Source organism: Eubalaena glacialis, chromosome 7, assembly GCF_028564815.1.
Source record: "Eubalaena glacialis isolate mEubGla1 chromosome 7, mEubGla1.1.hap2.+ XY, whole genome shotgun sequence".
Lineage (NCBI taxonomy): Eukaryota > Metazoa > Chordata > Mammalia > Artiodactyla > Balaenidae > Eubalaena > Eubalaena glacialis.
Genome location: NC_083722.1, coordinates 67,938,404 through 67,964,867, shown reverse-complemented (window position 1 = coordinate 67,964,867; position 26,464 = coordinate 67,938,404). Strand labels below are relative to the sequence as shown.

Below are 26,464 nucleotides of genomic sequence, written 5' to 3'. Positions count from 1 at the left end.
GGGCAGCGCGCGGCCAGCCCCGCGTCCGCTCTCACGGCCCGGGGCACGCGCGAGGCGGGGACGTCGGGCTCGGGACAGCGGAGAGTACCAGCGTCGTCCTACCCCGGCTCGCGGGGGCCCCCGGCCTCCCCGACTCGGACCACGGCGCCCTAGCGGGCCGTCCTCCGGTCCCGCACGGCGGGGCAGCAACCGGCCTCTACCCCGGACAGCGTCCGCAGAGGACGCGTGCGCCCCGCCCCTGCCCCGGGCGGGCGGCCGGCGGCGGGCTGCTCAGCGGCACGGGGACTACTTTCCACCGCCCCCCCCTCCCGCGCCCCGCCCCTTGTCCTCGCGCGGCGGAACGCTCCGCGCTGCGCCGCTGGCGGCAGGATACAGAGGGTCCTGAGCGACTTATAAGAGCTCCTTGTGCGGCGCCATTTTAAGCCTCTCGGTCTGTGGCAGACGCGTTAGCCCGGGCCCGGGAGCGGAGAGCGAGGGGAGGCGGAGACCGAGGAAGGTCCGAGGAGCAGCTCCGGTCCCCGTCGAGCCGCCACTGCAGGCCGAGGACGGTCGGACTCCCGCGGCGGGAGGAGCCTGTTTCCCTGAGGTGCTTGGGCGCTCCTCCCTTTACCCTTCTGGGGCTGCTCCCGCTCCCGCTTCGGAGCCAAACTTCGTCGCGGGCGCGCGGTCCCGGCGGCGGCTGGAAACCGGGCCCAGCGCAGCCCGGAGGCCCCGGGTGGGGAGCGGGGGTTGCGGGCTGGGGACGCCGGGGAGGCGGCGGAGGCGGGCCGCGCTTGGGGGACGGAGGGCGGCGGCCTGGCCCGGTTCCGGTCGCGCCGCTCCTCGGGGGCCCGGGGAGCACCGCTTTCGGGGAGGGGGCGCCGCGAGGGCGCGTCCTGTAGCTCGGATGGCCGGCGGGGTGGAGGGGGGGTGTGCTGTGGTTTCTGTCCGGGGCTCCGGCCGCGGCTGAGTTTGGGGGAGGGACCCTGCGCCTCGGGATGCGCCGGGGTGGGGGGCGGGGTGGGGACGGGGGACTCCGCCTTCCCGGCCTCCGCGGGGAGTTGGGGTGCGGGCGCTGGGCCTGGGACGCCACCCGAGGTCCCATCTCCAGGTTCCCCCTTTCGTGCTTAAGGACGTATTGTTAATAGGATCGTTAGTATTTTTTTTTTTAATGCCCTGCCGGCGTGAGTGCGCTTGTTTAAATCGAAACAACTTTAAACCTTAGAGGATCCAAACTATTATTGCAGACGGTGCGATGCGCCAGGAGGGTTTGCACAGATAAAAATCCATATCTTGCACCTATATTTTCTTGTACGGTGCAGGTGGGTGAAAGCGGCGTGCAAGGGAGGTCCTGGGAAAAATAAGGGCGAGGGCGACTGGCTTACTGTCTCTTATCAAGTGACCCATAGGATTCAGCCTCTGACTGCTTCGAGAATTTTGTTCGTGTAAATTCTTTATTCAGATAGTTTCATGGCAGCTAAACTTGATTTTGAGAACACTTTCCAGCGGGGTGAATTTTTCCCTCGCTACGAAATTGCCCGAAGGAAATTCAGGCGTTGCAACTTCGTTCCGTGTTTTGTCTGGGGAGAGGAGTTGGAACAGAGACTTTCGAAGTTCAGTTCTCACAGCCCGCTTCTGAATCCGCTAAACTTGAAAGCTTTGGCAGTCGGATGTAGTTGTTTCCTTCGTTTTCTGTTCTCTGTTGGAGGGAGCATTGTCTCCTACTTTGTATCTTCCAGACATCTGTGGTCTCCCCTCCCCCCCGAGTTTGTGAGCGGTGAATGAAGGGAGACTGGCCTGCTGGTATGCAGAGGTCGGCAGAAGGAAATCGAGGAGTGGTTTTAGTGAAACGAGAGCTTTGTGTCGTGAATAGTGGTGGCTTAGACTAGACAGCAACTTGAAGAGACGGCTAGCTTTTGATAAAGTCTGGGCTGCTGTTTTTCAGATCGCTAAGTTATAACGTATTTTGTCTGGAACTTGGGAAGCCATTTCATTATTGTCCCTTGGTGTACATTCAGTACCTTCAGCTATCTTCCTGTTAACTTGTCTTAATATTGGACATAGCTTGAAATGTTATTTATATAATGCTACTGTTTAGTATCTGCTTAAATAAGTGACATAAACTTCTACTTGGGAGCCTCCCCTTCCCCACCCCCCAACCCCCCCCACCCCCCCACCCCCCGCCCCATTCTGAACTAAGGCGGCTGCTACAGTTATTTTACTTTTACATTTAAACCCACAAATTTCTGGGTTAAAAAAAAAAAAGTGCTATTAAGGTTTGAGAATATCTTTTCACAAAATTTGATTAAGTTGCGCCCAGTATTCATTACTTTGACCTAGTCTTTGTTCTGAAGGCCATGTACAAGGCCCTAAAGTGATTGCAACAGTAACTTGAAAAACTTCCAGAAGACTATTCTATAGGATTAAAGGAATGCTGAGACTATGCAAGTCTGAAGTCCTTGAGGGGGAAATTAAAAAACTGCACTAGAAAGTTTAGTATAGTATGTAACTTAGAGTCCTTGTGGAGTTCTAGGCCTGAGATTCTCCCAGAGGCTAGAGCAGTCATTTAAAATCGCTTTCAGGAAAAACCAATTAAAAAAAAAAAAAGGTGGCTTAAAAAAAAAAAACATTTAGCAGTGTTCAAGTGTCAGTAAGTGTTCAAGAGTTTTCTTTCTTTTGAAATGTTGTCTATTTCCTTTACCAAGGTAATTATGTAGAAAAATGTAGATTCCTATATTAAAACTGAAACTGAATTGAGCTTCCTACTGTTACTAGTGATGAAGAGAATAAAAATTATACATATAAATGAAGTGTATTTTTGTCTTCATAGACACTTCCCTCCTCCACCTCCCCAAATGGGAAAGGGAAAACATGAAGTAGGCAAATTTCTCTAAGGGTGTTTTGAGATTTGGCCCTTAGGAAAACTATCTGCAAATATCCTTTTTTATTGTTGGGAGGGGTGGAAAGAGGAGCGTAAGTATTGTTGAAACTAGGAACATGGAGAATTCAAAAGTTTGAATCTCAAGTCTTTTATAGTTATAAGTAGCAGTGAACTTAAAACCACAGAAATGGAGTATATGTAGTATCTTCAGCTAAATGAAACTTTTGTGTTATTGAAATGAAACAATATACATCGGTCCAGTTATAATAAGCTTTTATTTCTCTTTTATGGTTTACTAGTTGCTGATAGTAATTGTAGAGGAGGAGCTGGTAAATTTTAAGTTTGTACTTTGAGCTTGGTTGGAAGCGTGCTTGATTGCCAACCCAGGGCAGAAGGGATGAATGCATTTAGAGCAGGGCAAACTTCTAATAAAAAGTATTGGCAACTCTTTCGTGCTACATGTTGACTTGTGACATTGGTTGTGAAAACATTAGTTGTGTTAACTTAGTTGTATTCTTGTAGTCCTCTTTTTGTTGGGAATACGGTATCTTTAGTTGAAACACCTTGACTAAAAACATTTTTATACCATAAAAGTAAATAGTAAAACATAGACTAGGAGCTACTGCTTGCTGATTAGTCCAGAGCATGTAGCTGTTGCATCTTGTACCCTCATTGAGAGGATACTGAGTTGCAGAATCAGTTCTCATTCTTTAACAGACTATTGTTTATGTAATACCTTTCTAATTGTGGTGTGATAGAGTAATAGGCTAAAATAAGTACTTAAGTTTCACGAAAGGAAAATATATTATTTGTGTTGCTTGAAAATGAGTAGGAGTTAACTTGTGTAGTTTTTCATCACTTAAACTCTGGAGAAAGTTCTTTATTTCCTCTGTTTACTTAAGAATGCTGCTTTTGTGTTTTACGCAAGTCTGAGCTTGACCAGGTTTGAAATCTAGATACTTCTGTTGAGGCCTGAACCCTGTATCCTTGAAGTATGTATTTAATCTGCTTTCTCTCTAAGGAAAAAGAAGCTCTTAATAGAGAAAGTCCGTCACATTAGGAACCCTTTTTAGAGTTTAACTATCTTTGTAAGTTTGTTAATTGCGGGCATCTCTTCTTTTAAGAGAGATTCCCCATCCCCAAAGTCTCCCTCAAACTTGATGCAGTTGAGTGAGAATAGAGTTAGGGCATGTTATTGCATGCTTCGGTCACATTGAGTGCCCTCCAGTGGATATAATATAATGCTAGTGATATTTTTTTCCCCATCAAGTTTGCATGGAATATATTTACAAACAGTTTTGATGGGAAAGCATCAGTCAAGGAACCTTTTGAATTCTAGAATAGCTTATTTATATTATTACTGCTAGTTAAAAGATCGGCTTGAGAACATGTCATCTCAACCATTATTTGCAGGAGAAAGGTCAAAGTTAAATTAAGGGTTAAATTTTATTTGTTACTTAAAATAGGAAGTTCTGCTTAAATATATCATAATTATAAACCAAAAACTCAGTGTAATTTTGGGGTAAATGATCCTCATGTCTAGCCATATTAATGAATTATAGAAACTAAAATTCTCAGAAGAAGTTAACAAAGAAGTGAATTGTCAATTTGTCTAAAATCTCTTATACAGTAAAACATGAGTAAGTCTTCAACTTGGTTATATTTTCAAGGAATATTATGTCTGTGTTAAGAACTGGGTATCAACAAAGCTAGTTGAGTCAACTTAACGTGAACTCTAGAGCACAATGCCTAGTGACTACAGGCATTTGTATAGCGTATACATTTGTATAATGCTGTGATGCACAATACCAGTATTTTGACCTTTAAAATTTTCAGTAAACACCTTTCTCCACGCTCCTATGTTAAAAGTTCTTGCTGTTTCTATTAGTAGCATTATTTTATGAAAATACTTGTTTTAAATCAGATTCTGATTAGTAACAGGAAGAAAGCCCATTTAAAAATAGCTTTTAGGGACTTCCCTGGTGGCACAGTGGTTAAGAATCCGCCTGCCAATGCAGGGGACACGGGTTCGAGCCCTGGTCCAGGAAGATCCCACATGCTGCAGAATAATTAAGCCCGTGTGCCACAACTAGTGAGCCTGCGCTCTAGAGCCCGCGAGCCACAACTACTGAGCCCGCATGCACTAGAGCCCGTGCTCCGTAACAAGAGAAGCCACCGCATTGAGAAACCCGTGCACTGCAGTGAAGAGTAGCCCCCGCTCGCCGCAAATAGAGAAAGCCCGCGCGCAGCAACGAAGACCCAGTGCAGCCAAAATTAAATAAAAGCAATCATTAAAAAAAAAATAGCTTTTAGAAGTCAAATGGTCATTTTATGGAAAATTCTCAGTTTAGAAAAAAAAATTTTTAACTTTGTATGTTTTCCATAAATAGGTGCTTGAAATGAAATTTAAAAGTTGATTGAGTAGGGAGGGAAAATGACCGTATCACTTACTGCTCCATTTTGCTCTTGGAATTTAGTATATTTTTGTGGAAAAATTGATAATGATTTTTGACTATTTAAGAAATGTATTATTGTTATACCTTTTTTTAATAGATTTTTTAAAAATTAATTTATTTAACTTACTTATTTTTGGCTGTGTTGGGTCTTCATTTCTGCGCGAGGACTTTCTCTAGTTGCGGCGAGCGGGGGCTACTCTTCGTTGGGTGCGCGGGCTTCTCATTGTGGTGGCTTCTCTTGTTTCAGAGCACGGGCTCTAGGCGTGCGGGCTCAGTAGTTGTGGCTCGCGGGCTCTAGAGCACAGGCTCAGTAGTTGTGGCGCACGGGCTTAGTTGCTCCACAGCATGTGGGATCTTCCTGGAAAAGGGCTTGAACCCGTGTCCCCTGCATTAGCAGGAGCATTCCTAACCTCTGCGCCACCAGGGAAGTCCCTGTTATACCTTTTTAAAAACATGAGGCAAGAGTGCCTCAGCTGTTTTATATAAATGGTTATTTCAGAATGGGTTGTGATCCCTCAAAAAGCATCATATATGGAATAAGTAATGTTTAAGTCCATAACTAGTATTTGCATCATTTACTGTCTGTAGGTCAAATAGCTTCTATTCCAGTTTTCCAAGATTTTTATGAGATGAGAGTAGATTTGAAAGTTCTCCTGAAAACTATGTACATCTTACTTAAAAAAAAAAAAAAAAAAAAAATTCTGCCATCACAGTGGGAATAACTATTCAGTGTCTCCAGGGCCAGGCAGGTATGGGCTAACTGGGACCCTGTGAACTACGACAAATTGGGGAACACATGTCCTATCTAAGCCAGTCTTCAGCTCCAGCTATTGTGTGGGAAAGTAGTTCATGTGTCTGCATCATCTGAATTTTTTTTCCCCTAAGAGAAGCAGGAAATCTGGATTAATGTGCATCCCATGATTTGCACACATTGGTGAATGAAATTCATGTTTTGAGACACTGTTTAACACAAATTAAATACACCTATTGGCAGGATCTGCCAGTTTGTGACATCTGCAGTAGTCCATTTAGAGTACAGTTTTTTTATAATGATGATTCTACTAAATGATTGAAGGTAATACGATTCTGGGAGTAGGTATGCATCTGTATCTCTCTATGTATACATATGTATATATATGTATAACTTAGGAAGTAAGATTTATTAAACTATTAGGTTCATATTTGGCACTTGAAAAATGCCTTGTATCAATTGATTATAGATTAGGAACTTAAAACAGGTTCATATTACTAACTTTGTGAAATCTGGGAAACGTACACTTGTAAGTTCAGGAATTAAGATGGGTTGGGTCAAGGAAAAGGAGGAGAAATAACTTGTTTATTACTTGATCATCTTAAGTATAGTTTTTTTTTTTTTTTTTTTTTTGAATTTCTTATAATTTTTTTTTTTTTTTTAAACATCTTTATTGAAGTATAATTGCTTTACAATGGTGTGCTAGCTTCTGCTTTACAACAAAGTGAATCAGTTACACATATACATATGTTGCCATATCTCTTCCCTCTTGCATCTCCCTCCCTCCCACCCTCCCTATCCCACCCCTCTAGGTGGTCACAAAGCACCGAGCTGATCTCCCTGTGCTATGCGGCTGCTTCCCACTAGTTATCTATTTTACATTTGGTAGTGTATATATGTCCATGACACTCTCTCACCCTGTCACATCTCACTCCTCCCCCTCCCCATATCCTCAAGTCCATTCTCTAGTAGGTCTGTGTCTTTATTCCCATCTTGCCACTAGGTTCTTCATGACCTCTTTTTTTTTTTTTTTTTCCCCTTAGATTCCATATATATGTGTTAGCATACTGTATTTGTTTTTCTCTTTCTGACTTACTTCACTCTGTATGACAGACTCTAACTCCATCCACCTCATTACAAACACCTCCATTTCATTTGTTTTTATGGCTGAGTAATATTCCATTGTATATATGTGCCACATCTTCTTTATCCATTCATCCGATGATGGACACCTAGGTTGCTTCCATGTCCTGGCTATTGTAAACAGAGCTGCAATGAATATTTTGGTACATGACTCTTTCTTTAAGTATAGTTTTTTAAAGTGTTTTCTTAAATGAGGTCTCAAAACTTAATCTTTGAAGGTACCTAAAATGCTGGACAAATTCTGGCTGTGTGTACACAATCATGTCAGCCTGAAATTTTATTGATGGCGTTAACTCATGTCCTGGTTTTCAGCCAAAGTCTGCATTTCTGTGATAAACTATTATCAGACTAGATTTAAAACTGAAAAGCAAAGTTTAGATAATGAGAAATTAATTGAATATTAGTTTTATTTAAATTAATGGCTTACTGCTATTTGGTCAGAATAAATTTATGCAGGCAATTAAGTAGATATTGGTTAAATCTTTCGCTGCTAGGGCAAGGTTTTTCATTTCCAGAGTTTGAAAAGTTGGGTATTTAGTTTTCTGACTACATGTTTAAATGGCAAACTATGTCTGGACTGAAAACGCAAACCATAAGCCAACATTGGTTTTAAAAAAAATCTGAAAATAGTGCTGTAGACTGCAATTGTTTTTATATGATATGGTATAGAATGCAAGCCAAACTGATCAGTGGAGTTTTCACAAAACATTCATCCCAAGGTGTTCACCCCTTGGCCTGTTCTACAATCTCCATGTAACTTTACAGAGCTACTGTAAAGTTTCTCTTGTAATAGTCCAGAGATTTCCTGCCTCTGATTTCTTTTGAACTTGTTGAAAAGGCCTCCTCCGCACCCCCCCCCCCAAAAAAAAAACAGTTTGAAAAGTATGAATAGTTGGCTGATGCTGGTTTGAAACTGCTTCATGCAGTGCCATTTTGCTCCCCTGTTTCTTTCCATCTGTTAATTTCTTCACTAATATTCCCATGGTTTTACTCGGGATTTCATAACTTACATGTTGCTGGACTGATATTTTCCTTTTAACTGATGTAACAGGTGTGTTAAACAATTAGTTAAAAAATTGGGGGTGGGGGAGATATTTTTAACCTGTTTCAATTCTTTGAAGTTCTTCAGTCCTCATGGCATACAAATGATAGCTGTGATAAATCTTATCTTAAATGCTGGTAGCTGATCTGACTTGGAAGGAAAAGATGTGCACATGTTAAAGGGTTAGTTAATAAGTTTCTTTTATTAACAGGGTTTTATGATAGCTGAAATAATTGTGATATTTATGTACACACACTCTATTGTACATTATCCATATAAAATTGTGAGACATTAGATTTACTGCAAACTTTCTTGGGAATGCATTTTGAAGACGATCTTAATGATTGTAATTTGCTTCTCAGTGGGGTGGGGGTTGTAAAAGCTGCCCCCCCCCACTTTAAAGTATAATTAAGTGGTTTGGGGGTAAGGGTGTAGGGAGTGAGTCTGTCTTTGAAGTCTTCTGTATACCAGATGAATGACCCATGTGTAAGGGAGGAACAAGGGTTTCTTGGAAATATTTTTCAATCCAACTAACTATGGAGGTTTCTAAGTGGAGTTCCATTCTATTGTGTAGAAAGTGCTGAGGTAGACACTTCAAATCTTTCCTGAGCAACTGAAAGAATGTAGCAATGTCAAACATTACTTTATACCCAACAGTTCATTTAGATACAAAAGTAGACACTACATAAATGTTATATAGGAAACATAGTATGCTGACATGGTACTCTTTAGATAGATTCTTATTAGTCTTTCTGGTACTTTGCTTAAAGTTGATTTACTTAAAGTTTGTTTAGTTTTTTGATTATTATTTTTTTAATTTGATATCTTCTCTTGGAAAAGCCACATGAGATATGAGTGAGGTTTATATCGTTGTAACTTTTAGTTATGAATGTCCTCTGTGATCCATTTACAAGGTGAAACTCATATCTGATAGTTGTCCTCTATAGGTCACTGTTTCCTGCCTTAATTCTGCTGTCATTTTTCCTAGGTCCTGAGTCAGAGTGCCAGGCTGTCTATTCCCCATAGAATGAAAAGAGGCTAGAAAGTTTAAGAGATTAGAAATCTGGGAGTCACTCATAACGCAAAGTAATGATAGTTAAAATACTAAAACTGGATGTTTTTTGAGAGAATACTTACATTCTTGAATCATGCTTGAAGAATGCCCTGACTATATGCCAAAGAGCCTTAGGTTTCTCCTTATTGCTGTTACACCCCAGATCATATTACATTTCTCTAGAAAGTGCTAAGATAGGAAGACTGTTTAACTGTCTCTTTGCTCGTCAAACTAGTCCCCTTTTCCCCATCAGAAGCTAAATAAGCAGAAACTCCTTCACCTTCTTATCATCAATCTGCATGGATGGAGGTCCATCTTTTTATAAAGGAGTAAGCATTATATTCTGGTCAGAGGCCAGTCCTAACACATGCCTTTTGTAGGACTTTGTTTCTTTAGTTATGCCTCACTCTTCTGTATGTATTACCCGTATCCCTCCGGATTTGAATCCCATTGCTGTTTTTGGTCTCCATCTCCCACATTTTATCATCTCCTGAAGTCCATTCATTGTGCCTTCTGGAACTCATAGTCCTTAGCAAATCCTTTTTATTGTCTATCTGTTCTGGGAATGTTTCCTTCTCTTTCTTGCTCCAGCTGTAACCTAGCCTCTCCGCTGATAATGCTACTGACCTTGAAACTCTCTGAAGTGGTAGATGTTTCCTCTTCTTGCACACCTTTTATTGGTGAACCAAGAGGTAGAGTAGATGTCTTCTTTGTTCCTCATTATCACTTCTTGACCATTCTTTTCCAAAACTTTAAGCTTTGACTCTAATGCCATCAAATTATACCACCCACCACCCCTCCTTATTTCAGTCATCTACCAACTTTCCTGGGTCATTCCCCTACTTCCTTGAATACCGTTATCTCCTGGCTCACTGTCGTCTTTATTTCTGTCATAATTCTTGGTTCTTGGTGATATCAATATCCATGTGGAGCAGTGCTACTCAAAATGTCACCTGGTCTGTGAACTGTTTGTTACCAGTATGAATTGCAGTAAGGAGTTTGTACCAGAATGTATCACCGTGTCACTAAGTTCAGTGTTTAGTTCAGCTGACTTTTTTTGGTACCAAAACTTTTTTGATGAAGGAAGCAGTATGTTGGTTTATATAATCTGGCACAAGCTCCTTAGGGTGTCGTGGTCTGGTACTTTGAGTAACACTGATATAGAGGATGCTTCCGCTGTTCTGACCTCTTAGTTCCTTGATGTCCTCTCCTCCAATGATCTTATTTTTCCATCTGATTCAACCACCCCAATACTTCAATTCCAACAGCTTTTCAGCCCCACTGAAACTTACACTGTCTTTCTAAGCTTTTCAGTATCCCTCACCCTCACTTCTACCCAACTGAAATTTCGTGTTGAATCATAATCACTTCATTATATATACTCTCAACAACCTTGTCCCTCTCTGATTTCATGTCCAGTGGTCCTTGGTCTCTTAGTTCACCCCTCTTTATGACTGTATCTTTTCCCTCTCTCCTCAAACCTCCCCAAACCCCCTCCCCCATCCTTGCTTTCATCTATTTCCCTTGCTTTCTATTTCACAAAGCATATTGAATAATTGGAAGAATTTCTGTATGCTCCCACATCTGTGACTGTGCCCTTTACCTTCTCCTCTGTCATCATGGACAAACTGTAGTGTTCAGAGATAAGGACAACCAGCTCATTTCTATACTAGATCCCATTCCCTCTTGCTCTCAAGAATATGACCCTGTCATTCTCCCTTCTCTTGCATCATTGGTTTTTCCTTCTATGAGCATACAGACATGATATTATTTGTCCCATTTAAAACAAAAAAATCTTTACTTCCTGTTTCCCCTTTCATCCACCCAGTCTGCTTCTCTTTTGAACAAGACACCTTGAAACAATTGCTTGGATATACTCTCTCCCCTTTTCTTTTCAACCCCTACCAGTGACCACCATGTTATAAATCTCTAGTCCTCATCTCACTTAACCTCTCAGTAGCATTTGGTACAGTTGCTTGAGACACAAGTTTCCCTTGGCTTCTAGGCCACCACATCTGCTAGCAGGTTTTCTTTCTACCTCACTGGTGGTTCCTCCTTAGTCTTCCTTGCTTTTTTTATCATCTCTGACCTCTATGTTGTAGTGGCTGAAAATTTAGTCCTTGGACCTCTCCTTTTTCATTGTCTAAATACACTCTAGTCTCATAGCTTTAAACATGGTATTTAATCTATTCGCTCATGGCTTCCAGATTTATATCCCTAGCCTGGATTTCTCCCCTGAACTATAGATCCTGATAGCCAACTTTTTCCCCAACATTTTGGATGTCTCAGAAGCATTCTCAAATGTAATATCTAAAACTGAGCTCCCAATTTCTCTTAAAGCTGCTTCTCTTAGTCTGTCCTAAATGGAACTCTGTCTTTCCAGTTACTCACACTTAAAACCTTGCTGTTCTTGACTGTCTTTATCGCACCCCATATCCAAACCCTGTCTGAGAATTGTGTCTGCTCTCCTTCTAAAATATATCTAAAATCTAGCCATTTCTTACCATGCCAATTCATAGCCTTGCTGTCCTAATCTTTTGCCTGGATTACTACAGAGGTCTTCTAACTGGTCTTCCTGCTTACACCGTTGTTCCCCTTAAACGTATTCTCAACACAGTGGCCAGAATAATCCTTTTAAAGCAATAGATCATATAACTTCTCTGTTTGAAAACCTCCAGGGGCTTAACCATCTCATTCCGTAAAAGCACAAACTCCTATGTGTTTGGACTACTCTCTTTATCACCTACTACTTTCCTCCTCTCACTCTTCATAGAAATAAAACTGAAAGGAGATAAGAAAGAAAGAGGGGAAACCAGTAAAATAACTACGGCAATCATCCAGGTGACAGACGGTGGTGGCTTAGGTTAGGGTAGTAGCACTAGGCACAGAGTAGCTAGATTGGAGGAATGCTTTGGAGTTAGAAACAATAGGCTCTGCAAACTCAGTAGAAGTGCAGTTCTTCCCCAACTTCCTATCTCCTATCTCGCTTTATGTTTTTCCTTAGGCCTCATCACTGTCTAACATAATAGATATTTTACCTTTTTCCCCCCTTTTTCTTAGCCTCCTAGAACATAAGCTCTAGGAAGACAGGGATTATTGTCTATTTCCTTACTGTTTTCTTCCCAGTACCTAGAATCATAGTACATAACTAGTTGATCAGTGAATATGTGTTGAGTGAATGACTTTTAAATCTTTTCACCTCATTTTGGATCTTTCCCAATAGCATACAAATATATTCCATCTTTGCAGAGGTGGTTCCTTCCTGTCATTTATGGCTCATGTCAGATTGAGTTCGTCCCTCTTCACTCATTTTCACTTTATTATATTCTTTTATTTAGTTTGTGGCTCTTAATCATACTCTGAAGTAACATTTGTTTATTCGTTTGTTCTTTCCCCCTGTCACTGTCTTTTTCTGATTTGTATGCCTGGTACTCAGAACAGCATCTGGAAGTTGTAGGTGCTAATAAATACTTGTTGAATGGGTGAATATTCTGGAATTGGACGACCTTTGTTTCTTTCCAGCTAATGCCCCTTTAATTTCTCTGCTCCCTTTCATAGTCTGAAAGAGATATCCTATGGATATCGTCTTCACTTTTCATCTCCTATTCCAGTTTGTGTTCTGCTTTCATTATTTCAGTGAATGTGCTCTTGCTGAACTCACTATTGGACCTCCATGCTGACCAGTCAGATACTTTTTACCTTTAGTCTTGCTGGATCACTCAGCATTTGGTGCATTTTTTTTTTTTTTTTAAACTTTCCTCTGGAACCGCAGTGTCCAGTAGAACTTTCTGTGATGGTGGAAGTGTTCTACATCTGTGTGGTCTGATATGGTAGCCACGAGCTACATGTGGCTCTTGAGCACTTGGAATGTGGTAATGTGACTGATGAGCTAAATTTTAATAAAATTTAAATGTAAATAGTCATGTGTGACTAATGGCTACTGTATTGGACAGCACAGTTCTAGAAACGTTCTCCTTTCTTACATTGCACCAAACTCAGTAAGTATCACAACCTAATTGCTCAAGCCAAACACCTAGTAGTCATCTTTAATTCCTCTCATCTACTTTAATTTCTCTCATCTACTGCAATCAGTCCATCAACCAGAGACTCTTTTCTATCTCCAAAGTATTTCTCTAATCTAGCTGCTTTTTGTGCCTAGTGCTGTTACCCTAGCCTAAGCCACCACCATCTGTTACCTGGACATTGCTATAGTTGCTTTACTGGTTTCCCTTTTTTCTGTTCCCTTTTCAGTTATTTTTCATTATAGCCAAAGCCAGTTTTGAAAAACTCAAATACGATCTTGTTATTCACCTGCTTATAACCTTTTATGGACTTCCAGTGGCACTTAGAGTAAAAAATACATTTTTTAACAAAGGCTGTAGAGCCCTACATGATCTGGCTATTTTCAGCCTCATCTCATTTTAATCACACTTTCCCACTTTAATCGAACCACCGTGGTCTTAAAAGATGACGGGGTCCTAATGATTGTGGGCTTCTGCACATGTTTTCTTGTTTCTGGAATGTTCCTGCTCTCCTTACATGCTGGCTCTTTTGCATCTTTCTTCAGGTTTCAGCTTGAAGGTTATCCTCACAGCTTAAAGGTACCCTTGAAGGTTACCACAGAAGCCTGTGGCCACTCTCAGTAGGGCCTTCCACTTGTCCTAGTGTCATTTCCACTCCATTCTCCCACTTGTTACTTAGTTATACACTTATCACTCTTTGTAATTGTTTATTCAGTTGTTGTCTGTCTCTCTATCAAGAATGCAAGGACCACGTCTATTTTATATCACCACTGTATCCCCAGAATCTATTACTCTTCTTGGTATGTAGCAGTTGCATAACAAAATTTGAATGTATGAAATCTTTACATTGCATTTATGCTATTGGTATTGCTATATCCTGGAACTATGGAGTAAATGAAAGAATTGTGGGAAAGACTTCTTGTGGAACAGAAAATCTCTTGATTAAATAACAATTTGGTAAATTGAGAAGATAATATACCAATTGGGCATTCGTATATAGCTCCAGGTTATGACTTATTTATTGGTGTATATTTGGACTCACAATGGAACAGAGATTTAGAGTTCCTTGAAGTTCTTTGTATTGAGGTAATGGAGTAACATTTTGAAAATAAAAGTTTCCTAGCTTACTCTACTCTTCCTTAATGTAAGAGAGACTCATAATTAGGAGACCTACTGCTATGGTAAGGCTGTCAAACGCAGCAAGATGTCCTTCTGCTTGGGAGAGTGCCATAAACTTGATATGCATCGTGGGGGGCAGAAGGTTGCTAAAGATTAAGTTAGAATATGTGCTGTCTTAATGAATAGATGCTTTGCAAGGAGCTGATGCTAGGGTTACTCTCTGGAGTCAGGTTTATGTTTTGGGTTTTTTAGCTTGGGTTACTGACTAATGTTATACATAGAGTTGAGTCATATAGTTTGTCTACAGCTGTAGCCCTTTGCTCTGAGGGTAGCAGCATCAGCAACATGTATGGCACTTAAAAAAATAATACAGTGCCAAGGTTCTATCCTAGCCCTACTGATAGAAAACCGTGGGGATGGAGCCTGGTAATCTGTGTTTTTTAAAGTTCCAGGTTAGAGCCTTTGGAAGGATCTGGTTGCCAGTTTAAAGGGTTCTACAAGCAAGCTTGGAGATCTTTTTAGTAAAACACAATCTTAAAGGGGGAAATTGGATGAAAGCAGTCAAAAGGTACAGACTTCCAGTTATAAGATAGATAAGTACTAGGGACGTAATGTACAACATGGTAATTAACATTGCTTTATGTTATATATGGAAGCTGTTAAGAGAGTAAATCCTAAGTTCTCATCACCAGAAAAAAATTTTTTTCTATTAATTTTGTATCTATATATGAGATGATGGATGTTTCCTAAATATACTGATAAAATCCCTTCATGATGTATGTAAATCAAATCATGCTGTATATCTTATACAGTATGTATGTCCATTACATCTCAATAAAACTGGAAGAAAAAATTATAAACTCTGGAAAAAAATATAAAAATAACTGTTGGACGGTACCAAGAGAGCTGCAAAAGAAGTTTGAGGAGATGTGACCCATGAAAGAAGGGAAATACACTTACTGGGTGACATCCATATTTCTAAGGCTTCTCCAGTGAGAACAATCACCAGTGTTTCTGGTGCAGGACGACTAGAACTCATTAAGTATCAGACGATGGAGCTCAGGGTTGCCAGGATGACTGGAAATTGAGTTGGGGGGTAGGTAGATTCACAGTGGAGGGAGTCCTAGAGGGGAGCTTCAGAATCTGTACATAAACTCCCTTCAGATCGTCGGCCTACCCCAGAATTGTGTGTGTGTGTGTGTGTCGGGGTGGGGGGGGGTGGCAATTCCAAGGAACTCATTTTAAAGCAATACATGGAACACTGAGAAACATGAGCAGAGATTTCAGCTTTCACCCTCACAATGAAGAAGAGTTTGGAGCTTGGTCCTGCCAAGTTAGGGGGTCTTGGTAAACACCTCATGCTTTTCATTTGAAACCAGAGAAGGGTCACACCTTAGGAGTAAAGACGTTTTCCAGGATTAAGGTAATTTACCCTAAATCTAAGGGTAAAATCTGAAATAGATTCCTCCTAAGAAAGTGTAAAACCAAGCTCCATAAAATTAAGGTGATTTAACTGCCTTAAAGAAGAAAACTCAGCAGTCTTTAGAAGACTCCAGAAACCAGAGTCTCCACAATATATCTAATACACAATCTATAATGTATGCAATATACAATCAATAATTACTAGACATGTGATAAAATAAGAAAAAGTCACCCAAAGTCAAGAGAAAAAAAATGCTGAAATAACCCAGGTGTTAGGATTTGCAGACAAAAATAAGACAAGAGGAACAAGACCAACATATAATTTATAACAGCTATAAATGAAATGAAACATGTTTAAAAAAAAAGACTCTCCAACTGGGTTAAAAAAGATAACATCCAACATCATATTCAATGTATGAGGCACATTTAAAACAATTAAAACAGAAAGATTCAAAAGGTAAAAGAGAATTAGCAAAAATATATCAAATAATATATAAAAAGCAGAAGTAACAGTATTTGTATCAAAGTCAGTTTGCTATAAGGAATTTAAATTCTTTGATAATCTGTACACTTTTACAGAATTTGGTATTATATCTACATCCATTGATATCTCTGTGATACATTGTTTAGTTAAAATGCTTTAGAAAACACATTTGGTATGAAAATACGTAGTATAGTTGACTCTTGAAGAACACAGGTTTGAACTGCATACATCAACTTAAACACTTTTTTCCACCAATAAATATAGTGCCTGTATTTTGATTTTACAGATATGTAAGTGTGAGGAAAAGTTTCTGTTGGATTAGAGATCGCAGTATGTGGAAGAAAAAAACTAGGGTTTGAGTTTTGATACTGTCCTATCCTTGGGTGAGTCATTTATCAGTTCCTTTGTTTCTGAGGCAGAGATAGCAGTATTCAGATTTTCTACCATGTGGGGGCTGGTGCCCCTAAACCCCCGTCATGTTGTTCAAGGGTCAGCCGTGTATATATCTTCAAAAATGTTCATTGAGCACTTTCTGAAAGTACCAGGTGCGTAACTGTTGAAAAATTAGACTAAAATGCGTAGAGAGAAAGTTGGAATTATTAAGACAGTAATATTCTTCATATTCCTCTGTAAAAAGGTATTTATTAACTTATAATCAGAAAAAATATATATATACACTATTGGTGGAAAAGTAAATGAAAAATCATTCTCTCTATGCCAATAACACTAGAAATTGTTTCTAGAGAGTTAAAAAGTAATTCTAGGTAACTCATAATTTCTGTGTCATCATCACATCCTCTGTAGACACTGTCTCCTTCAGCCAAACATGCGGGTCTAAGTGATATTAATAATGATCATTAATTAATAACAACAACAGTGGCTAACATTTTTTATGGGGGAAAGAAAAAGGCATATTGAAGCCATGTTCTAGTTTAGCATATACCTGATCTTAATGGCCTGATATGTTTTTCCCAAACAAATGGACTTGATGTGGCTTTCATATGTCATTTGGTCCAGTTTCATTTTTTTCACACAGCCTGCTTTTGAAGATACTCCTGGGAAAAAGGTGAGTGACTTCTCTTAGTAACCTAGTAGCCCACTTAAAAACCCTTTCTGTTGTTGGTCTTCACATTTAGGTTTAATGTACTTAATTATTAAAATGTAAATTCACTTGCCTTTCGTTTGTACTTAGTGAAAGTAAGTAATAAATAGATGAAGGGTTGGCCAACTGCTGCCTACCACCTGTTTTTGTATGGCCTGAGAACTAAGAATGATTTTTACATTTTTTAATGGCTGATAAAAATCAAAAGACAGATAATATCTCATGACACATGAAATTTACGAAATTCAAATTTGCACTTTCCATGAATAAAGTTTTATTGGAACCTAGCCACGCTCATTAGTGTGCATATTGTCTGTGGTTGTTTTCTCACTACAATAGCAGAGTTGAATAGTTGCTACATAAGGCCTGCAAAACCCTGAAATATTTACTGTCTGGCCTTTAACAGAAAAAGTTTGCTGACTTCTGTTCTAGATGATATACATTGTTCACAAATGAATCCTTCGTGTTCGTAAAGGCATTTAAGAAGTCTCTTAGGTATATATAATTGTTGGCTTTCTAAGCTTCTATATTACATTTTAGTTGTTCTGCCTACTTTTAGAACATTTTTCTTGTTTTTAGCAGATTCAGTCCATCAAGTATTTAAGAGCTTAATCTGTGCTAAGCACTTTGGAAACAGTGAGGAGCTAAAGGTACAGCCCCCAAGCCCTCTCAGAGTTCACATATTGAGCTTGCCTTTTTTTTTTTTTTTTTTTTAAGTTCAGTGTGCCGGTATGGTGGGAAGGGGAACTCTTACAACAAGTGGAGAAGAGGAAGGTTATTGTTATGGGATAAAAAGCAATGCATTTAAATTACTTCTGGAAGTCTTTGATTCCCTTCCATTAATTCTGCCTGTAGCCTGAATTTAGAGAGTAACATCTAGAAACTTTCTTGAAGTAAAATCTTCCATTTCCTTGGCATAATATACTGATGTTTGAAAATCCTGCATTTTCTTGTCAGCATTTGTGCTAGGCACAGAATCAAAGTATGGAGTATGTACTGATTCAAATCTTAGAAATATTTTTAAATTATTCTTTTTTGCTGTGGTTACTGTTCAAAGAATGTAGTTCTTTATTATTACTTATGACACTTTTTTCTAAAAGTTGCTAACCCTTCTCTTGCACTTAACTGCAACAGTGATTGTTAAATACTAATAGTGTGTAACTTTGGGGTGGGGATGGGATAAATGATTTGATTGAAAGGGCATGTGACTGAGCTAAACAGACCTGGATATGAGTTTTAACAGAGCAGTTTACTACCTATACTCATACTAACTGCTGCTAGTCATTTTTTTCATCTGATGATTTGGGGGAGTGTTATCTACTTCATGAGGTTGCTTGGGAAGATTCCATTACTTTGTGATGCAGTTGATATTTAGAATATCGCCGCTTTAGTAGAATAAGAACTGAATGAAAAATCTGTTAGATTAAATTACTAAAAATAGAAATTTATTGATATAATAAAATGACATTTGCCTAAATATTTTAAAAACCTACAGTAAGTTTGATTTCCTTGCTTTTAGAAAACATTGGTTATTTTTCCTAAGAATGTCTTTTTTTTAAGCAATTTCTTTGTGCCTTGAGGTGCTAATGGTTGGCTGAGTAGTTTCCACATTTCTTTTGCAGAAAGTCCATTTTATAGGCCACTTAGCTTTTATGTTGAGAAACATTTACTTAATGCTGTATATCACTGTTTGGCTAACAAAGAGTGGGCTAAATGATAGATATTTTCTTGGGCAAGTATCATTTCTAATACCAGTATATTATTTCTATACATTTTCTTTGCAAATGTGTGCAGAAATGTCTATTAAAAAGTATGCAATGCTTTGCATATTAGATATATGTTGAATTTTTTTCTATGTATTCTTTTTAACTTTTAACGGCTTCATAGTAATTCTCTATCCCTCTCAACCTGGATGATTTACAGTGGTCTCCTAACTCTTCTCCCTGCTTTGCTTTTGACCCTCGTGGTCTTTTTTTTTCCATATAGACACTAGAGTGAACTTTAAAAATCCTAAATCACAGGTGTTAGTTACTCCAGTGGCTTCCCAGTATGTACCCTTATCCATTTGGTCCCTACCTCTTTTCATGGTTCCCTGATTTCTAGTTATACTGGTGACCTTTCAGTACTATTTCCCTACAGGTCTTTCCTTCCTTTGCATTGGTTTTCTGCATGGAGTGTTCTGCCCCATCTTCACTTGGCTAGCTCCTCCTTCTGTGCTCCTGTCGCTTCCACCCTCATCACTCACTCTTACATAGTGTAGCCCTCCTCCCCAACTAAGTCACTCTATTCTTACCTTGTTTATTTTCTTCACAGCAGTTCTCACTCTTCAAATTGTCTTGTTTTTATTGCTGAACTCTCTAATAGTAGAATGCAGGCTTTCCTAGACGTATGACCTTGACTCTCTGACTGTTACTCACTGTTCCTGCAATGCTGGTAACATAAAAGATACTTAAATATTTGTTGAGTAGATGAATATACATTCCATTCAATGGATACATTACTTTTTATTCACTCCCTTGTTGATGAGCATTTGGGTAATTTCCAGCTTTTTCTCTATGAATGCGTCACTGTGCAGCCCTCTTGGCATGCTTCTGTGAATATTCTGCAGAATACATTTCTATTATAAAAATGGAATTTTTATGTGAAAGTGTTTACACTTATATTTAATGGATAGTGCCAACTTACCATCCAAAAAGTTTCTGCCAGTTTAACTATATCCATCTCAGCAGTGGGTATTATCTTTTCAATCTTACCAGTCTGATAAGCAGAAATAAATGAGTTTAAACTCTTTTGCATATGTTTGTTGCTTACTTTCTATTTTTCCTTCAGTGATGGTTCCTGTCCTTTCTCTGCTGTATTTATTGATTTCTCCTCAGTTCTTTGTGTACTATGGATATTAGCCTTTAATCATATTTCACTTCTGGTGTCCAATATGTCATTTAAAAAATTACTTTATACATGGTGGTTTTTTGCTTGGGATTTTAAGGTTTTATACACACACACACAAATTATCCTATCTTTTTGATTTCAGAGTTCCAAGTCATGCTTATGTTGGGCTTCTTACCATGGTTTTATTTCCATATATACCACCCTTGTATAGACCATATTTTATCCCATTGGTATTTTTGTTTTTAACCTGTAAATATTTGGCATATGTAGGTTTAATTTTAATACAGTAAGGATGAAAAAATGGTATTTTTACAAGGAAAAGTCCCTTTCTCCTAATACTATTAATCAAGTAATCCAGCTATCTCCCACCAGTTGAAATATCACCTTTTACATTTATTAAATTGCCACATTATGTCTGGGTGCTTTCTGATTACTATAGTCTCTTAACCATTCCTACCCCCAATAATATAATTGTTAATTGCTTTGGCTGTTGATTTGTAATGAATTTTAGTATCTGATAGAATTGGTCCCTTATTGTTATTTCAGTCTTTTTTTTTATTATCTTCACACTTCCGTTCCAAATGAATTTAAGAATCATTTTCATTCCTAAAGAAATCTAACTGAGCATTTTGTTGGGAATACATTGAATTTATAAACTAAGAGAAAACTGGCATCTTTATATAGTACAAAAAAATTCTAGTCAAGAATAAGACAGCTCTCCTTTAATTTTGTATGTACCTTTTTTTGTTGTTTTTATTGTTGCAGTTATGAGTGAACTCTTTGTGATTATGTTTTTTTGACTGTCCTAAATGTATATAGGAAACTAGTTTGTATATAATTTAATAACTTTCATTAAAAATTTGGTTGAACTGTGTTTTCTGTGCAGCTTTATCAGACTGTAAAATCCACTTAAAATGGGTGTAAAAGTGTCTCTAGAAGGTTAAAAAGAGTGTCCTCAGTTTAAAAGTATTTAGCCAGTCATCATTTTGTGAAGTTTGAGAAACAGAGTTTTCAGTTTCAAGATGTAATGGAAACAGATCCTCCCACATAACTACAACCCCTAGCCTTTTAAAATAGACTTGTAGCCTGTTTAGCTTTTGTGACTGCTACCTTTTCAAGGAGATGGACATGTTTTATTCTCATATTCAAGACTTGCGTGTGTAAGGTTTAGCTGATTTAACAGAAGTTTCTATAAAATATTCATGTCTTTTTTTGGTAACTCCATTTTAATGAACTTTAAAAGATTAACATACAAAAGTATTTTTAAATCATATTTGGAGTTTAAATTATTTTATCTGAAATGTTGATGTACAGCTGTTTTCTTATTTTTATTTAGTTATTTTTGCTGTGCAGAGTGTAGAGATTAATGTAATAAACACCCATGTACTCACCACCCAGATTAACAGATGTAATTTTGCTGTTTGTTTGATTAAACACACACACACACACACACACACACACACACACACACACACACAGCTAAAGAGTTGAAGCCATCTTTAATATCCTTTCGCATACTATGCCTTTTGCCCCTGAGTATTAAGAAGCTGGTGTGTATTCTTTATACTTTTACTACATAAACAATATGAAGTGTTGGGTTTTCTTTTCAACTTGCATAAAATTATATTTGGAAATTATAAAAATGTGCCTGTGTTGATAAAGGCTATTCTGTATGTATTTTGAAATAGCTGTATTTTAAAATATCAATCTTACATGCACACCAGTGTTCATAGCAGCACTATTCACAATAGCCAAGACATGGAAGCAGCCTAAGTGTCCATCAGCAGATGAATGGGTAAAGAAGATGTGTGTGTGTGTGTGTGTGTGTGTGTGTGTGTGTGTATATATATATATATACACACACACACACAATGTGTGCGTGTGTGTATATGTGTGTGTGTATATGCATGCAATGGAATACTACTCAACCATAAAAAAGAATGAAATAATGTCATTTGCCGCAACATGGATGGACCTAGAGTTTATCATACTAAGTGAAGTAAGAGAAAGACAGATATCATATGATATAACTTATATGTGGAATCTAAAAAAATGATACAAATCAACTTATTTACAAAACAGAAACAGACTCACAGACATAATTACCAAAGGGGAAAAGGGTTACCAGAGGGGAAAGGGGAGGGGGAGGGATCAGTTAGGAGTATGGGATTAACAGATACACACCACTGTATATAAAATAGATAAAAACAACAAGGGTTTACTGTATAGCACAGGGAACTATATTCAATATCTTGTAATAACCTATAATGGAAAAGAATCTGAAGCTGTACACCTGAAATTAACACAATATTTTAAGTCAACTATAGTTAAAAAAAAAAAATTTAAAAATTGAAAGAAATAAGATTGAAAAAGATCTGTCTTTTTGGTAGCTTATATTAGTATAAGCTGGAGAAAAACAGTTTCTACTTTTTGTAGTAATTTGTTCTTAGAGTGGAAAAAGTGAAAATTTGTCTTAAAACATTTTTTTTTTTTTTTCCTGACGGATCAGAACTATTTTAGGATTGTGTTTATTGACCAAAGATTCTGTGTGCAGTTACTCATCAGTGAGACTAATGATATATCATACATGTAAAGGATATTGCCATAATTGAATTATTTTAAGTAGTAAAATCATATTCTCAGACACACATAGTTGGTTTAAATGTGCTATATCAGCGATTATTCAAGTGACTTCTTATGCATGACATATACATGTACTGCATAAAAATGTTAAAAGGACGACATAAAAATCTGGCAAGACAAACGGCTACAAGTAGGGGGAAAAAATTAAGCATTCAGTCTTCTCAGAATTTAGAAAAACTTGTAGGGTGGGGTGGTGGTACATACATTAGATGGCTGGACATAGCTATTAATAGTTGTCCGAGGGCTTCCCTGGTGGCACAGTGGTTGGGAGTCCACCTGCCAATGCAGGGGACACGGGTTCAAGCCCTGGTCCGGGAAGATCCCACATCCCGTGGAGCAACTAAGCGCGTGCGCCACAACTACTGATCCTGCGCTCTAGAGCCCACGAGCCACAATTACTGAGCCCGTGTGCTACAGCTACTGAAGCCTGCACACCAGAGCCCATGCTCTGCAGCAAGAGAAGCCACCGCAAGGAGAAGCCTGCACTCTGCAACGACTAGTAGCCCCCGCTCCTCACAACGAGAGAAAAGCCCGCACACAGCAACAAAGACCCAGCATAGCCAAAAAAAAAAAAAAAAAAAAGTCCGAGATAACAGTTGACGCTTGATAGGCCCTTGGTAAGGTGGTCACTAGTACAATGCCTTCTTTGAAAACTGTATCAATTTATGCTCCATCAGTATTTTGGAGCTATGTATCAAAAGCCTTAAAACTTAAAAGTTCTTATTCTTTAACCCAGTAATTGAAGTAGTCCTTTGGTGGAAGAAATTAAGAGAACTATTTATATGCAAAGATGTTTTTTCAGCATTGTTTGAATAGCAAACTAAATAGGAAAGACAAACTAAATATTCAAGAATGTGAGGTGTGGTTAAATTATAGTATAGACCTATGATACAGTACAGATAATATTTGGTAAGGGTCTACAACACAATGAATTGGCTTTTATATTTTTATATTAAAAAAAAAACCTAACAGTAAATTTAACAGAATACCAAATATAACAATGTCATTATTATGGGAATGCCAAAGGAAAATACCATTTTATACTAAGCATATATTATTTTATGGATGAGGTAGAGGAGACACTAAAATGAAAGAAGGAAAATGACCAGGAACATCCTAATTTTCCCTAGCCACAGACAATTCAGATTTCTAATAGCCATTTTTGTACCTACATATTTAAAGATAATACCAGGAGTATCAATCTAGGTGTTTCAGAGGAGCGAAAGTGTCATTAAATGTTTATTTTTTATTGCCCAGTCTGGGGAAGACCCCTCCCAGGACATGGACGCACGTGCGCGCGCACGCGCACGCGCACACACACACACAAACACACAGCTGAGGAGTAAAAGCAGAAAGGAAACTAGAGTAAGTTGTGACTTAAAAGTGTTAATGTTGAATAAAAAGTGCTGAGACAGGAAGATTTGAGGAGACTATAAATTTTTAAATGGCAAGGTATTAGTAGTGACAGTTAATAAAAATGCATATGTATGTGCTTTTAGATTTACAAAATAGACTTTAGTAAGAACTTTTTTTCTGATTCCTGAGAGTATATCAAAAGTTTTTCGTGCACTTTCTTACTAGATTCTTGGAAAAGTTAATTGTTAGCATGAACAGCCAGTAATCTATTATAAACTGGTTTTATAATCTGTTTTATAGCAAAGTTACTTCTAGTTAGTAGTACTCAAACTTTTTGAAATCCAAGGTAATTAAGATAATTTTGTGTTGATGGGTGATATCTATATTGTGTCAAGATTTCTCATGTAGATTTTGACCGAAGGCCACTTAAAGTACAAAAGGTGAAGTAGAGCCCCCAACAATCATTTTGAAGTTAGCTCTAAGGCTAATCTTTTAGAATAATGTTGTGGTATGTAAGAAAATATCGTTACTTTTTATAGCCACATAATGTACTAATGTATGTAATTTACTTTAAAATCATTCTGTAGGAAGGCACCAATATGGCACGATATTAATGATTGTTAAGTATAGGTGATGTGTGCATTAAAAAGTTGTGTCCACTTTTCTGCATATTTGAAAAATTTCATAATAAAAAAAAACCTAGCATGCTTAAGTAGTCTTGTTAGAAAAGCTGAAGGAAAAATTACTCATGGTAATACTTTGAATAAGGTATGGTGTAGGATGAACTTTCTCCTTAGATTGAAATTATTATATGTAATGGATATATATTTTTCTAAACCTTATAGAGTTTAAATCAGAAATAGATGAATTTTGAGGTGTTCTCTACAAAATATATAATTGGAAAAGAGTATATGTTAAGGAAAAAGAGGAAAATAAAAGGAAGTGTGCATGTATCCATTACCTCATTAGACTGGATAAGTTGGTGATCCCCCAGCACCCTCTTTCTTTGTCAGAGCACCACTTGGTGGTGATAAAGCTGTCAGGACACACAGCATTCTAAATGTAGTTTATAGTAGTGGTCACTTGCATCTGGGAACATTTAGTACTTCATTTTTTTTTTTAAAAAGCATTATACTCTCTTTATCTCGATTGGTACATAGTGGGCTTATCCCCATTTTTGTTTCTCATAATTCTTTTTGAAGTTGGAGCTTTGATCCCCTGAGTTGATCCTCTTGTTTCTTCTCTTGTATTCTGTGTGTCTTTCTCCTTTATGCTCTAGGAGTTTTTCTCAATTTCAGTTATCTATTGAACTTTTTATTTTTATTTATTCTCTCCAGTTTTTATGAGGGTAATAAAGTGAAACATTGTTTCCCTCCCCACCTTACCCTGATTTTAAAGTTTTGTTTCTCTGGAGTCTGGTTTTCCTGAAGTCTTTGGTAAGCCTTAGTTGATTAGGAGCTCTAGGCCCTTAATGTATGGCAGGGTGTAGTAGAGGGGAGCCAGCCCTTGGGCTGAAAGCTCTGCCCAGAGGAAGAATAAGGAAAGCTTTCCTTTGGGGCAAGATTCTGCCGTAGTTCTCTGGATAGGATATTCAATTTCTTCAGTAAATATTTCTCAAATTTTAGGTAAATTTGGATTTGTCTGCAGATCAGTGTAGGGGTGAGTTGGTATATACTGATGCTTATGTAGATCCCCATTTTCATTCCTACTTTTTACTTCTTTACTTGCTGATTGACACTTGGCCTCCCTCACTTCAGAGGGTTGCCGTGAAAAGCAAGAATAATTTTTATGTATGTTGCATAAGTTTGAAAGTGCTATAAAAAAATAATAGTACTAAGACGTCTCCAACATGCAAATAGATATTGTAAGTTTGGAACATGAACTTGCTTTTTTCCATAAAATCATTATAATCCTGGTCAGGTTACTAGGTCAGCCCACATAAGTAGATTTTACCCAGTAATATGGCTAATATGTTTTGCCTTTGTCTCAACAAGGAAAAAAACACTATAAATATTTTTTTTTCTTGATGCCAGATACATCAAAGCACTTCTTAAACAGCTGCACCTGTAGATGTGACTAGTTGGTTTCTGAGCCCTGTGGCATTGGCCAGAGGAGAAGCTC

General features: G+C 38.3%; 1 protein-coding gene across 2 annotated transcripts in view; it reads left to right on the top strand.

Annotated features, from left to right (window-relative positions):
- Window positions 1–381: 381 nt before the first annotated feature.
- The window catches only part of CTNNB1 (catenin beta 1), a 41,018-nt gene continuing 14,935 nt past the window's right edge, over window positions 382–26,464 (top strand). For both annotated transcript variants that reach the window (XM_061196581.1, XM_061196580.1), the window contains exon 1: window positions 382–586. The gene's annotated coding sequence lies outside the window, so the exon portion shown is untranslated. The remainder of the gene's footprint in view (window positions 587–26,464) is intronic.